Raw genomic sequence first — 16,072 nt, forward strand, 5'->3', positions numbered from 1 at the left:
TAAAAGAATAATGTATGTTTCTCTTTTTTAACATGGTAGGGATTTGAGGGTGGTTTGGTAACTGTTTCTGTGAAGTTGAACATTCTCATAAGAAGTTCTATCACTGGTTTGAAAGGTTCATGCATCTCGTAAATGTTAATATTCAGGGTTGATGTATTTCTTGGTCTGAAAGATGAAACACAGCCTTCCATAATGAAGTTATAAAAGGTGATATAAGAACTCTGCAAGAAATTTGTTAAAGAATGCTATACATTATTCATACACTTGTGCTGGTTTCTAGTACTGGGCAGAGGCCATGCTAGAGCATTGCAAACAACGTGTTTGTTTTATGAAACCATTTTTTGTTGAATTTTTAATCTTTTTTATTTTACTAAAGTTACCATGTTTACTAATGTATAAGTTGCTTTCCTAATGTAGAGTTAAATCTTGGTACAAATATTTATTTCCTTCACATTCAGACTTGATATCAGCTTTGCCCCATGCACAAGTTGCACCCCAGTATTTTCAATTAAAATAAATCAAGCATAAAATAATGCAACTTCTTTGCAAGTAAACACAGCATGTTCCTTTTATAGAGTTATACACAATAAAGTATGTATACAGACTTATATATATATATATTATAAGTAGGTACCACTATAGAGTGCCGTACAATGGAGACAAACACTGTTTGAACACACAAAAACACTTTTTGTTTTGTTATTTTCATGTCAAAATAATTTTTTTTCCATGGAAAATTATATATCATTTGAAAGTTCTGGACATGAACTTTCTTTCCATATAGTTTTATTTAAAATCTGACAGTTACATATCATGTCATGGTCTCTGGTATTTCCACACATTTACAAAGTTTGCCCCCACACACACATACACACCCTTTTTTTTTTATTTTTTTGACTGCTGAACAGTAGCCCTCATTCTAGTTCAATGCACTGAAGTGCTACAACCCAAGATGTGTTGAAAGTAATCCAGTCATGAAGAGGAATGTTTCTACATTATTATTTTGATATAAAAATCTATGGGGACAGATTAGATAATCATTACAAAATATAAAAGTAAAAATTTTATAGTTAGTTTTCACTTAAAAAAACATACTGTCTTTGAGATTTTTATGAAAAAGTTTCCCAAGAATTCAATATGGTCATAGCTGAATCTAGCTACAATATGGCAGGAAAGCACGAAGTCAATAAAGAGGCTGGTATACTGATGCTATTTGTCAAACTGACATATTCACACATGGCAAGAAGTCAAATGGAACACAAATCCAAGGTTTCAAAGATGCAGCCAAAATTTCAAGAAATGGACAAACTAACTACTAAGTAAATATACAGGATGCGTAAAGTATTTGAGGACATACTTTTTTGGGGGTCATTACTGCCTTTTTTGCTAACTCTGTATAATCTTTGTCTCAGAAAATAATAATAATGGCAGACCCTCAGCTTACTCAAGAAATGAAGAGGCATGCTGTTATTGTGGTTATAAAGGATGAGTATAGTGATTTAGAAAAATCTCGATTTTTAAAAGTTGCTAGATCTTTTGTCTACAAAGTTTGTAAGGAGTTAGAGATTGAAGATAGAAATGTATCACCAGTATCAAAGCATAAAAAAACATTCTAAACACTCTGAAATCATCAGAACACCTAAATTTATCCAGCAAGTTCAACAGACCATTTATTACAATCCCAGAAAGTCCAAGAGGTCAACTGCAAAAGATCTCCATGTGTCAGAAGGAAGAATCAGAAATGTTGTCCACAAAGACATCTATATATATAAAAATGAGAATGTGTGTCTGTCTGTCTGTCTGTGTGAATCCCTAAAACTCGAGAACTACGCAACCAATTTCATTCAAATTTTACAGATGCCTTACTTAGGGTTCCAGTTGTGTTTTAGTCAAAAAAAATTTTAACTTCTTCCAGAGTTCGAGCCCACAGCAACATAATATCTCCTCCACTATTTAAGTATTACGTGTCAAAAGTGAAACAAAAACACTCATGTCAAATACTTTCACTTTAAAAATGAAACTATTCTACTAACTGAAACAATCACATTTCGATACTGTAATGACAGATACTTTCAGAGAGAGAGAGAAAGAGAGAAAAAGAGAAAGAGAGAAAGAGAGAGAGAGAGAGATGTATATGTATACATATAGATGTATATGTATACATATAGATGTATATGTATACATATAGATGTATATGTACACGTTATTCCACTAACTGAAACAATCACATTTCGATACTTTCAGAGAGAGAGAAAGAGAGAAAGAGAGAGAAAGAGATGTATATGTATACATATACATGTATATGTACACGTATATACATAGATATATATATATAGATATAGATCTATATGCATACATGTATATGTATACACATGTGTAGATGTATATATATAGATGTACATGTAATATGTACACATATATACATATATATACATGCATACAGATATCTATACATATATACACCCATCACACACAAACACATGCACACAAACACACACATTAGTCATTTGTTTTCTTATCCAAAACTACGTCAAAAGTACTGAACGGATCTTTATGAAATTTGGAAATTATATTCTATGTATAACGGCCATAACTCCCATGAAAATTCATATATTTTTGATGTTGATGAAATTTTAACCGGAACATAAACAGATGAGCATTATTTGTAATTCAACGGTACAACAGTGTAAGACTACCCTTTCAGATATACTTTCATTGTGATTTCTGCAATGTGGTGCATAAATTGTCAAGTAAATGAGACGCATCTTTGCCTCCACTGATTCACTTGCAAAGTAAAATTATTTCGTTGCAGACCTCCTTTGGGTCTTTTTATTATCACTACAACACACATAGTCCCCAGTTGGTAACATTGATTTCAAGGCCCTCCTAGATGAGAGACTGGCATTCCACTTAATGTCTATGTTCCATGCTGGCATGGATTGGAGAATTATTAATGTAGAAATATGGTATCGTAGCTACTAACAGTTGAGGGTTGCGTAGTCTAGACGGCGTTTTTAGATTTCATTATTCTCTTTAACCCGGCAAAGCCGGGTATTTCTGCTAGTCTAATATAAGTCTTATGAAATGAGTAAAGGTCAATTTGTCAGAAAAAGCAAAAGAAAATCACTACATCAGATCTAAAAGGTTCTTAAACAAACTGAAAAATCTAGCAGAAAAAGATTTGATTTGGCTTTTCTCAAATGAGAAAAACTTTGACCAAGATCAAAAAGTTAACAGAAGAAAAATTACAGATGGTTATGTACAGACCCTTCTGAATTTCCAAGTGTTATGCGTACAAAATTTCTTGCAACTGTCATGGGTTTAGGAGTTGTCAGCAATGAAGGACATGTGATGCCTCCTTACATCTTTCCACAAAGCCTTAGAGTTAACTCTGCCGCCTACATTGAGGTCCTGAAATAATTGTTAAACCCTGGATAGACAGTGTATGCAATGGAAGGCCATCTATGTTTCAGTAAGACTCTACACTATCATACATGGCTCTAGTAACAAGAATGGATGGCTGAAAATTTTCATGATCACATAACCCCCTAACATTTGGTCTCCTAATTCCCCAGATCTCAATCCATTGGACTATTACATGTGGAGCATTGTTGAGAGAGAGGTCAATGAACACGCCCATAACACCAAAGATTCTATGAAAGCTACTATAGTCAGAGTAATGTCCAAAATGAACGAGGACCACTTGATTCAAGCATGTAGATGGTTTAGATCTCATATAGATGCAGTTGTTGCAGCTGAAGGAGGCTTTATTGAATAACATTATAGAAAAGAAGGTTTAGTTTTATCCTCATAGCATTTTTTGATAAATAAAGTTATTATCTGTTATTATATATCTGTATTTTTATAGACATAAATCTGTCCTCAAATATCTTACGCATTCTGTATATTTTTACAAAAAAAATGCACTAAAGAGCCCAAGCTTAGCATGGTATCATTGTATTGAGAATGTTGCTTATTTCCTCTTGTTTTAACAATGTGTGTCCAAATTTTATGTAGTGGATATTCTTGTGCATGTAAATTTCATTTTTCTTTGAGAAATATTGGTCAAATTTCGCAAATAAAAATTATATTGTGCAATGAATATAATTTTGTAGACTATTAAAGTCAAATGTGATATTTCTTTTTCCAATTCTGAATATAGTTGGATAATTTGTAGTAGTGTTTACATATTTGTTTTGGGTTATTCTTTCTCTCTCTACTACAAACAAGTTTGCTGTAACTTACGGATGACTTTCCTGTCTTTAATTCATGTTTTTAATGCTTAAAGCAAGGAATTAGTTTTCATATTTTGTTTGTTTTTAATCTAGGTCTACATGCAATTCTGAGGTGTCATGTGATCATGGGATGTGTAAAAAAACAAAAGCTAAATCCCATTAAATCATCACATACCTTTTCATTTGAAAATTTTTTCAAAATGTTTCTTTTTTTTTAACTGAAAAGGCTTCTCCCATCGTTTTTAAGTGTGTAATGCAAAAAAAATTGGCCAAAATCAGTCTGGAGGGGAGGGGGTGGAGAAAAAAATCATAAAGTTTCAAAAATTTTTTCTCATAAGACGCTTACCCCACTCATTTCCAAGACTGATACAAAAAAAAAAAGGAAAAAATTCCCATCAAAACAGAATCCAACTTATGTGGGTGTCCTCATCCAAAACTCCACCATTTATAGCCATTTTTAATAATTAATTAAAATTTTATTGAAATGGTGTCTTGCCCCAAAATCTCAGGATTTATTTACTTTTTTATACCTACTACAAAAGCAACAAAACTCAAGTCCCTTTGGATTGTACTTTTAGATTTGGATAGATCTGAAAACACTGTGAAATTGACTGTTTGTAACATGCAACAAAATAGATTTTACATCAATATTTTAAAAATTGCCAAAAAAAAGTTTTCTTTCCAAGAACCTGAAAAAAAATCGGCAACTGCTATACCATGATCACTATTAACTTGCATAATTTGAAGATAATTTGTCACCTCAATTTCAAAGATATGACATCATAAATATGGCTAATTATTCATTTAGGCCAAGTATGCAACATTTCGCCCAATTTGCTGACCATTCAAATTGTCATATTTCCCAAAATATTTACCCAGTACATGCAATGTGAAAAAATTAGGGTTCTCATGCAAGCCCCACCAGCTTGCATAACAAAAACATAGAATGATGGACACATATTTAATGCATTCATCACAGCCTTTTAATTTAGAGTATTCAGACAGGCCTTCCTCTTCAACCTTCATCATCTACAAACCTACAAAGTTCACCTAACACCCACAATGGAGTACTATCTAGGACAGTGCTGCTGCTACTACACATACAGATATGTCACATACCCACCAAAAAAAAAAATGGTTACCTGACTGATTGAAACGACAAATTTAGCCACCAACTCATTGCAGCCACCCACCCACGGATGTGCTGTTGCCTATTCTACTGTTACTACAGTGGCCGCTACTTCTCAGAACTAGCTGGTCTCATGCCACCTTCAATCAGACTCACCTCCTATTGTCAACCAAATTATCATCCACTCCAGCCTGCACTAGTCACATCAGCCAGGTCTTCCTCACAACAGAATCCCCTCCAACTCTGTTTATTTTTCTGTAGCTGTTAACTTCAACAATTAATTCTTTCTTGTCATATTTCTGCTGAAATACTCTTTTACTCGTTTCAGTCATTTGACTGCGGCCATGCTGGAGCACTACCTTTAGTCAAACAAATCGACCCCAGGACTTATTCTTTGTAAGCCTAGTACTTATTCTATCAGTCTCTTTTGCCGAACCGCTAATTTACGGCGACGTAAACACACCAGCATCGGTTGTCAAGCGATAGTGGGGGGACAAACACAGACACACAAACATATACACATACATATATATATACATATATACGAAGGGCTTCTTTCAGTTTCCGTCTACCAAATCCACTCACAAGGCTTTGGTCGGCCCGAGGCTATAGTAGAAGACACTTGCTCAAGGTGCCACGCAGTGGGACTGAACCCAGAACCATGTGGTTGGTAAGCAAGCTACTTACCACACAGCCACTTCCTTTGTTGCAACTAATTTTGAAAATTAATGAAGACTTTAGTAAAATACCCCAGCCATTATTAAGCTAAGGTTTGGAACATAAATTAACATGAAATTTTGACAAAAGGTTTTAATTTAGATTACTTTAAAATAGAAAGTTTGTATCGTGGAACCCGAGGTAGTTTGGGGTGGGTTGGTGTCAAAAGAGTTCAATGCACTGGTCTCACTCAACTCAGAGAACTTGCAAAGACCAAGGGGTACAGCTCCTTCCTTTGGGCCAAACCAATAAGATTAAAATTTTAAAAGATATCTAACATTCAATAACTGGAACACAATGATTTTATTTTCCAGCTCTTTACTACTGGCGCACGAGTGGCTGTGTGGTAGGTAGCTTGCTTACCAACCACATGGTTCCGGATTCAGTCCCACTGCGTGGCACCTTGGGCAAGTGTCTTCTACTATAGCCTCAAGCCGACCAAAGCCTTGTTAGTGGATTTGGTAGATGGAAACTGAAAGAAGCCCATCGTATATATATATATATATATATATATATATATATATATATATATATATATATGTATGTATGTATGTATGTATGTATGTATGTATGTATGTGTGTTTGTGTGTCTGTGTTCGTCCCCCCACCATCGCTTGACAACCGATGCTGGTGTGTTTACGTCCCCGTAACTTAGCGGTTCGGCAAAAAGAGACCGATAGAATAAGTACTAGGCTTACAAAGAATAAGTCCTGGGGTTGACTAAAGGCGGTGCTCCAGCATGGCCGCAGTCAAACGACTGACACAAGTATTAACCTAAACATATACTACATTAATTTCGTTCACCTATCTTGGCCTCTTTATTTACCACCAAAATCTCAAGATGAAAAATTTAAAGAACTACTCATTTAGCTTATAAACAATATAAGTATCAGGAGAGAGACAGATTGAAAAAGAGTTCAGTAATAAAAACGTCAATGCACTATATAAATATACACACTGCACATTAGGCTAGAAAGGACAAATTAAAGGGAGACAACTTTGGTTTTCCTAATGTAAGGGAGATAATTGTACAATTTAAATTTTAACCAATATTGAAGTTTAAAAAAAAAAAATTTTCGGTTTATATCATCAAAATTTCTAATAGAGACATGACAACAACAGCAAGAAGAAAAACAGTATCATAAATAACATAAGAGTTACATATTAATTAATTGAATTAATTTTATTCATAAGAACTTTTATAATAAATTCTATTTCTGAAGTCATTCTAATCAACACCACCACCACTTGAAATTAATTCTAAGTATATTTCGGTTCCACATTTTACATGTCACTATCATGATTAATTATGCATGTATTTATTTATTTATCGGTTTATTTATTTTTGCATGGGTTCACTTAGCACATCAAAACTATTCTTTTACTTGTTTCAGACATTTGACTGCGGTCATGCTGGAGTACCGCCTTTATTCGCAGAAATCGACCCCAGTACTTATTCTTTGGAAGCCTCGTACTTATTCTATCGGTCTCTTTTGCCGAACCGCTAGTTTACGGGGACATAAACACACGACCATCGGTTGTCAAGCGATGTTGGGGGGACAAGCACAGACACACATACATGTATATATATATATATATATATATATATATATATATATATATATATATATATATATATATCCATCTTATAGTAAAAATAGATACATAAGGGTGGAAAACCACAGGAATAATACCATATGTCCAACGCAAGATATAATATGTGTGTTGAATTCCTTCAAGAATCAATAAATAAATTTATAGTATTCAGTCTCTAAAGTGTCTAAAAGGTACGGTAAAAAGACAGGCAAATACAACAATAAAAACTTTAGAAATATCATGAATGTTCAAAATATTTATTTAAAAAAGCCTTGTGAGTGGATTTGGTAGACGGAAACTGAAAGAAGCCCGTCGTATATATATATATATATATATATATATATATATATATATATATATATACGACGGGCTTCTTTCAGTTTCTGTCTACCAAATCCACTCACAAGGCTTTAGTCGGCCCGAGGCTATAGTAGAAGACACTTGCCCAAGGTTCCACACAGTGGGAATGATCCCAGAACCATATCTTGACGTAAGTTGAAAAGTTGGACATAAGACGCATCAGACGTGGTGTGCAAGAGAGACAACTGTGGTGGTATGGTCATGTGACGCATATAGACAAAGACAATTGTCAAAAGAAGTGCCGATCTCTAATTGTGGAGAGAGCCTGTGATAGAGGTAGACCCAGGAAGGCATGGGACAGGGTGGTGAAGCATGATCTTTGAACTTTTGGCCTCACAGAGGCAATGACTAGTGACCAAGACCTTTGGCGATATGCTGTGCTTGAGAAGACCAATCAAGCCAAGTAAAATCGTAGTCATGGTCGATGCTGGTATCACATAACTGGCACCTGAGCCAGTGGCACGTAAAAAGCACTTGGCCTCACAGAGGTTAAGTGGCCGATGGCATGTGAAAAGCTCTTTTCAAGTGTTGGGCCTCATGGAGGCAATGACATATGACCAAGACCTTTGGCATTATATCGTGCTTGAGAAGACCCATCAAGCCAAGTAAAATCACAGTCGTGGCAGATACTGATGTCACATAAAGGCACCTATTAGACTCTCGGAGTGGTTAGCATTAGGAAGGGCATCCAGCTGTAGAAACCATGCCAAATCAGACTTGAGTCTGGTACATCTCATACAGCATAGATATGGTTTCATGTTGGTGGTCAGTAAAACAGCATAAAACAATACGTATGAAAGTAAAAATAGATATTCAGCATACACACATGCACACACATACCATATCTGATGGCCTATAAGACGCACGAGAGCATAGAATGCACTCAAGTCGAGGCTATACTTTTGTAAAATAAATTACCACTAAAATAATGTTTTAATTCCTCCACTTACCTACATAACTTTATGTTATTACCGGTATTTATAAGCAATTTATTGCATCCACATTCAATATAAACATAACGTAGGAGATTTTTCACCAATAGATGACAGCACACCTTTTATAAACATATATACCATAGTCGAATTTTAAGCCTACATTGAGTGCATTAGATGCAGGGGTTTTTTAAAGCCATTTTGGGGTAAAAAAAGTGTGTCTTATAGACCATCAGATACGTTTTATACAGGGTGCAGTGAATGAACTATCGTCTAAATAACACAAAAATGAAAATAATACTGACATCTCATTTTAACAGATATATTTACCAAAATTACATAAAAATATCTTGAAATACTAAAGAGTAAATTTATTCAATAAAATTGCCATTGGCTTCAATCACGGCCTCCAGACAACTTCAGAATCTCCTGCAACTCTTCTGGACGGTTTCCTTGTTTAAGTTAGTGAATGCTGCCTTCAGTTCATCTTTGGTGTTACAAGGAGTTTTGTTGGTCTCTCACTCAACCGCACCCCACACATAATAATCAAGTGGGTTGTAGTCTGGGGAGTTAGGTGACCAAATGTTAGGGGTGATGTGGTCACAGAAATTGTCTGACAGCTATGACTGGGTTCTCCTGCTTGTGTGGCATGATGCAGAGTTCTGTTGTCAGAGTTCTTCCAGCAGCTACCCTCTTGACCCAGGGTAGCTACACGCTCAAAGCAACCACCCCCACTACAGACTTGGTCACCTAGGTAGCAAAAGCTATCAACTACTTCTAATTTTCCCCCTGGCATGTGATGGAATCTGTTTTTTTTACATCTTCAGTGTTATTGTTCCTGTGCATCTGCCACCCACAAAAACTATCTACCTGGTTAACCTCCCTTTGATATTGCTGGACCTCTTATGTGTCCATAGCTTACTCCAGGTACATCATATGGAGTTTCTACCCATGCCTTTTCTACAGATCGAGCAGGGCCATCTACCTACTATGGTTTTTGCTACACTATCCCTAAGGCCCTTCAATTCTAGACATTGCTTCCACACCCTAAACTTTGTCTCTAGTTCTGGCAGTGACTCAGCTATTTGAGCAAGGTCATTAGCATAGAGGAGCTCCCAGGGGCCGCCTGTCTTGAATTCCTCTGTTATTGCCTGAAGGACTATAACAAATAAGAGAGGGCTGAGGACTGATCCTTGGTGAGCCCCTACTTCTACCCAGAATTCTTCACTATACTAATTGCCAATCCTCACCTTACTGACAGCATCCCTGTACAGGGCTTGTACAGATCTTACCAACTGCTCCTCTTTATCCTCAGTTTCCATATTGACTATCAGATAAGGGAACGGGGGACCCTGTCAAAGGCTTTCTCCAAGTCAACAAAAGCCAAGTACAGAGGGTTATCTTTAGCTAGATGTTTCTCCTGCAGTTACCTTATCAGAAATATAGCATCAGTAGTGCTTCTGCTTGGCACAAAACCAATCTACATCTCATCTAGGCTAACTCTCACCCTAATCTCATATGTATATATAGATGTAAAACTCTGTTTTTCTTTTCCCCGCCATTTTCATCTCAATCCTGAAGAAGGACTCAGCCTGAATTATTAAAATCTCCATAACTCACCACCATCATCATCCTTTTAATGTCCACTTTTCCATGCTTGCATAGATCAGACGAATCTAACTGAGGCAGATTTGTCTATGGCCTGATGCCCTTCCTGTGACCAACACTTACCTGTTTCCAAGCAAGCTAATGTTTCCCCATAGACGAACTTCCTTTCACAGAATATTGGAAATGAATGTCACTGCTTGTATGACAGTGACAATCATTTTACAACTACCATGTAATGTCCAGAAAAGGAGACACAAACATGCACACACTCACATATACATGCATGCATACATACATACATACGATCAGCTTCTATCGGTTTCTGTCTACTAAATCCATCCAAAGGCTTTGATCAGCTTGGGGCTCTAGTAGAAGACACTTGGCCAAGACATTTGACCAAGCTCAGAACCATGTGTTTGGGAAGCAAACATCTTAACATACAGCCACCCCAGCGTCTACAGAATACAAGGTTAATAGACTTGAAAATTTTATTATAACCTTAAAAAATTATGCAGTATAAACATCTACAAACTTATTTCATTTCAAGTCGCTATTTCTCTTGAAATCCATCAAATAAGTTTATGATTTGATAAAACGTTTGCATGCTGTTAGTTTCCTTTCATAATACTTATAGCAAACAATACAGTACAGTTAATGCTTAATTTAAGTTCGATATCTGCCAAAAAACAAAGAAAGAATTACAGAGTTGTAGAGGGAGGAATTATTAGGGAACATCTATTTAGTGCACAGACGCAGAAGAGAGAAGAAAAGAGAAGTGCATCTGGCGAATTTTGTCGGAGATGATTTTCAAGCCGGTTTTGGAAGGGAGAGAACTCGCACATTACATTATGTAATGAAAATAGAATCACAACATTATGTGCCGATGGCCGATGTAATAATTGTAAAGGAGATAGACAACAAACGTCTCAGAGAGCCGATAATTGTAATGAGTTGGTGATTTTTTGCCAGTCAACCAATGGCTTTCTTTTGCATGTTTGTAGTAGAAGTAATTCCAATATTATCTTTTATCTTGTTCCACTCATTAGACTGCGGCCATTCTGGGGCACCGCCTTTAACCCTTTTGATATCAACCTGCTTGAGACCACCCCTCGTTCTCTGAAGCAAACTTCCTGTTTTGAAGTATTCTAAATTAAAACCTATCAGAATTTCACGTTAATTTATGTTCCAAATTCCAGTTTAGTAACGAAAAAGTTATTTTAATAAATTCTTCATTATATTCAAATAAACAGAAACGATGGCAGAAATACGGTAACAAAAGGATTAAGGGTCCCAGTACTTATTATTCAAAACCTGGAATATATTCTATCGCTGGATAATGAGGACGTAAACAAACCAACACAGGTTTCAAGTGATGTTCATACATACACACACACACGGAGGAGGAAGTGGTGACTTCATACCTGTGAGCCAGAAGTTAGGCCAACTGATCAAACTTGAAGTACTTTCTGGTCTTTAGGAAGAAACCTAGAATATCCATATGTAGATTTGGCAATTCTTTGATAATGTAAAGTTATCGTGAAAAGTCAGGGGTTATAAAACTTTGTAGTAGTGTTGAGGATTTAAATGAGTAGTTCATAGATAAGGAGAGTATGCTATTCAGATTTAGGGTGGATGACTATTTCCTAGGCATGTGTAATGATTGTCCTTGTGCTATTGGAAGACACTAGGTTATCGTATCCCAATTCAACGATTTTCTCGGTCTTTGTTCATGAAAACAGAACGTTTAGGATGTATGTGTATGATGCATCTATGCCAACAATTAAACCGCATGGATAAAACCTTGAACAAAGCTGCATAGCAATGTCTACCTTGGATGAATATGTACTGCAAATGAATCGACCAAATGTACATAAATGCTACATCAAAGGACACTAGGACACCTATCCAGCAGAAACTTGTGTCAGATTGAAATTTGATAAGAATAATACTGTAATAAATAAATTTTGAAGATGTATAATTCTCCATTCTTTATGATGTCTTGACGTTATACTCTGCATGTTGTATGAAATCCAATGAAACAAATTCAGGAGTTATCAACCAAGTGAAGTATCAGTCAATTGTTTATTGTAAATGATTCTGTATGTTCTTTATCATTCGATGTAGTTAGCCAGATCTGGATTATATCAGAGTGGTAATAAGGTACCTGCACAGATTTTAAATCCTTATTCCTTAATGTTATATATGTGTGTGTGTATATATATATATATATATATATATATATATATATATATATATATATATATATATACATAACAAAATAGGTAAAGCATAGGAATTGATGCATAGTGCTACATTACATAAGTTACAAAATTTAAACAGAAACACAGCAAAGGAACAAATCGAAAATTCACACAAGATGGGACATTGCTCATTCCTCATCATTTATCGAAGACTGAGCAATGTCCCATCTTGTGTGAATTTTCCATTTGTTCCTTTGTTATGTTTCTGTTTAAATTCAAAATTTTGGAATGTATTATATTTATATATATATATATATATATATATATACATATATATATATATATATATATATATATATATATATATATATATATATATATATACATATATATATATATATATATATATATATATACATATATATATATATATACATATATATATATATATATATATATATATATACATATATATATATATATATATATATATATATATACATATATATATATATATATATATACATATATATATATATATATATATACATATATATATATATATATATATACATATATATATATATATATATATACATATATATATATATATATATATACATATATATATATATATATATATATATACATATATATATATATATACATATATATATATACATATATATATATATATATATATATATATATATATATAGGGTTCATATAATTTTCTCATTTCCTTATTAATTGCTACTCTCACATGTAACTTGAGAGTATGGTCTGACATATTTTCACCACCATCTTTCTTTTCTGATTGGAGTAGCCATGTATCCCCCCTACAGCAAGACACCTATATCTGTCTCTCAATCATGCTTTAACCTCTCATCACCTGGCATAAAGCCACCTCCCTCAATACTACTCCTCACTCAGTTGAGGTGCCTTATCTTGTGAGATTTATGGTGACCTCACTGGTGCTAATGCTAAGTAAATAGCACCTAGTACACTGTAAAGTGGTTGGCATTAGGACAGTTATAGAAACAAACATTGGAGCTTAGTGCAATCCTCTGTCTCACCAGCACCTGTGGAACCGTCCAATCTATGTATTACTGAACTTTCCCTCCTCCACACATAATGTTACATACACACTTTTTGCTTTACCAACTATACTTGTGCTTGTTGACTGGACTTGTCAGCTGCAAGGAATGGTTTATTTTTCTTGGAAGAATAAATTGACGATTTTGATGTTCATGGGAACTTGCATGCCTCTTTTCTTTTTGGCCAGTTACACTTCTTCACTAGATGGTCAAATTCATTAATATTCTTCAGGTTGAAGGAGTTCAGAAAACAACAAATAAATTTAAGAAAGTAGGGAAGAGAAATTCTCAACCAGAGTAACTGGAAGTATTATTACTGAGATCTTGATAAGAAAGATGAGTGATAGCAAGAGTGATGCTACTTGTTAGAATAAAGTTGGGTATAGAAAATAGTTTGAGCAGCAGAGATTGATTAGAGATATAGAATAAGATTTGGGTCTCTGACAGAAATAGTGTGTGATTTTTGTGTTAATAGGTGTGAGACTAGAAAACAGTTGGAGTAGTCTGAGCAGCAAAATACAAAAACAGGAATGAGACTGTACTGTCAACAGTCTTCACTAAATATCAAGCCTGGTACACTGGATGAAGTGGAAACAGATGAGGAGCAGGATGTCACCTAGTGGACATCTTCAATCCACAGAGGATTGAGTTCTTGATCGAGGATCTTGATCTATGATGTCCTCCCCAGACCATCTAACCTATTTATAAGGGACACCCACAAGCAGAGCTTAAGCAGTTACTCCAAAGTACTAAGTAATAAGGATGCTATCACTGGTGATACCATCACGGAAGCAATTTCTAACAGGATCAGTAACGGTAAAAATATCAACACTACAGCCAGAATGATAGCCTTTGTTCTGGAGGAGAGAAGACAGCGAAAATACACAAAAATAGCAGCGAAGGATTACTTTCCACAGGTTGAAGGAAGCTGAACTGGAAAAACAACTAGAATTTCCAGCACATATCATCCAGATCCTGCTTAGACCATATATCATCTTGGTTTCTAAGACAACAATGTAACTAATCCTATTGGAGTTAACTGTGTCGTGGGAGGAGACGATAGAAGAGGCACAGTAGAGAAAGAGAACCGTGTACCAGGAATTGGTAGAGGATTGTCGCAAGAATGAATGGAGAACATGGTGTTTGCCCGTGGAGGCTGGCAGTCGAGAATTCACAGGTTGAAAGGCCTATGGAAATCTTAGAGGAGGAAGCAAAAGAGCCATCAAGGGTAACGTAGAAGCTGCTGAGAAAGCACCCATATGGCCTTGGCTAAAAAGAGGTAATTAGTCGGGATAGTAGAATGCGCTTGGACTAAGGTCTAGATTTGATCAACCTGGGCCCAGTCACTTGAATAAGGGTGTGTGTTGTAAGACCTGAGACACTCAGTGACTAGTATACAAACACTGACGATGTGTCCAAGCATGTTGAGCTATTTACAGAATGATACGAATTTGTATAGTTTGAGAGAACAGAATTCTATGGTTAGGTGTTTTCGTTCTCATCCCAGAATATAACAGGAGATAATTTGTGATTAAATATAACAGCAGAGATACGATATGTGTATAACCAAGATGTTATACACAAGAAAACTAAGTAACATGAACGTCCGATGAACATGTGACAGTAGAAAATATAAACAAACTTCCCTTCTTAATTAAATCCACTCACTTTCATATATGCAATAAAATAATTGTTACAGAGAATTTCCACCCATACATAATTTAAACATAAATCAAAATAGAAATTAAATAAAAGTTAAGTTAGGGCTGAACTTACCAGGTTTCAATGACACCGGAGGGTAAACTTGAAGTATATTAGCAACAGCACCGCCGGTGTAAATTCCGAGCGCGTAACCGCTTAAAAAATAATCAACGAAATTATCTTTATTTTAATCATAAAAGAAATAAGCGTACACTTTTCTGGAAATTTCTCTGCTTGTTAGTTTGTGTGTTTGTGACAAATAAGATATTTTGTGCTTTTGTTGCTTCTTGTGTTTTTTTTTCTATAATAGTTAATTGCTATTTAAAGATATATTATTAGAAATTTTATTCTTTTATTGCAGTATTATTATTATTATTGAACTCACACAGCCTCACATACACACACACACACACACACACACACACATATATATATATATATATATATATATATATATATATATATATATATATCAGCAATTATTTAGAAATCCCCT

At 34.9% G+C, this 16,072-nt stretch overlaps 1 protein-coding gene across 2 annotated transcripts in view; it reads right to left on the bottom strand.

Annotated features, from left to right (window-relative positions):
* LOC106869440 (small ribosomal subunit protein bS16m) overlaps positions 1–15,785 on the bottom strand; it is a 430,651-nt gene extending 414,866 nt beyond the window's left edge. For both annotated transcript variants that reach the window (XM_089346379.1, XM_052977318.2), the window contains exon 1: positions 15,652–15,785. The gene's annotated coding sequence lies outside the window, so the exon portion shown is untranslated. The remainder of the gene's footprint in view (positions 1–15,651) is intronic.
* Positions 15,786–16,072: the final 287 nt, after the last annotated feature.

Source organism: Octopus bimaculoides, chromosome 2, assembly GCF_046866305.1.
Source record: "Octopus bimaculoides isolate indiv1 chromosome 2, ASM4686630v1, whole genome shotgun sequence".
Classification (NCBI taxonomy): domain Eukaryota; kingdom Metazoa; phylum Mollusca; class Cephalopoda; order Octopoda; family Octopodidae; genus Octopus; species Octopus bimaculoides.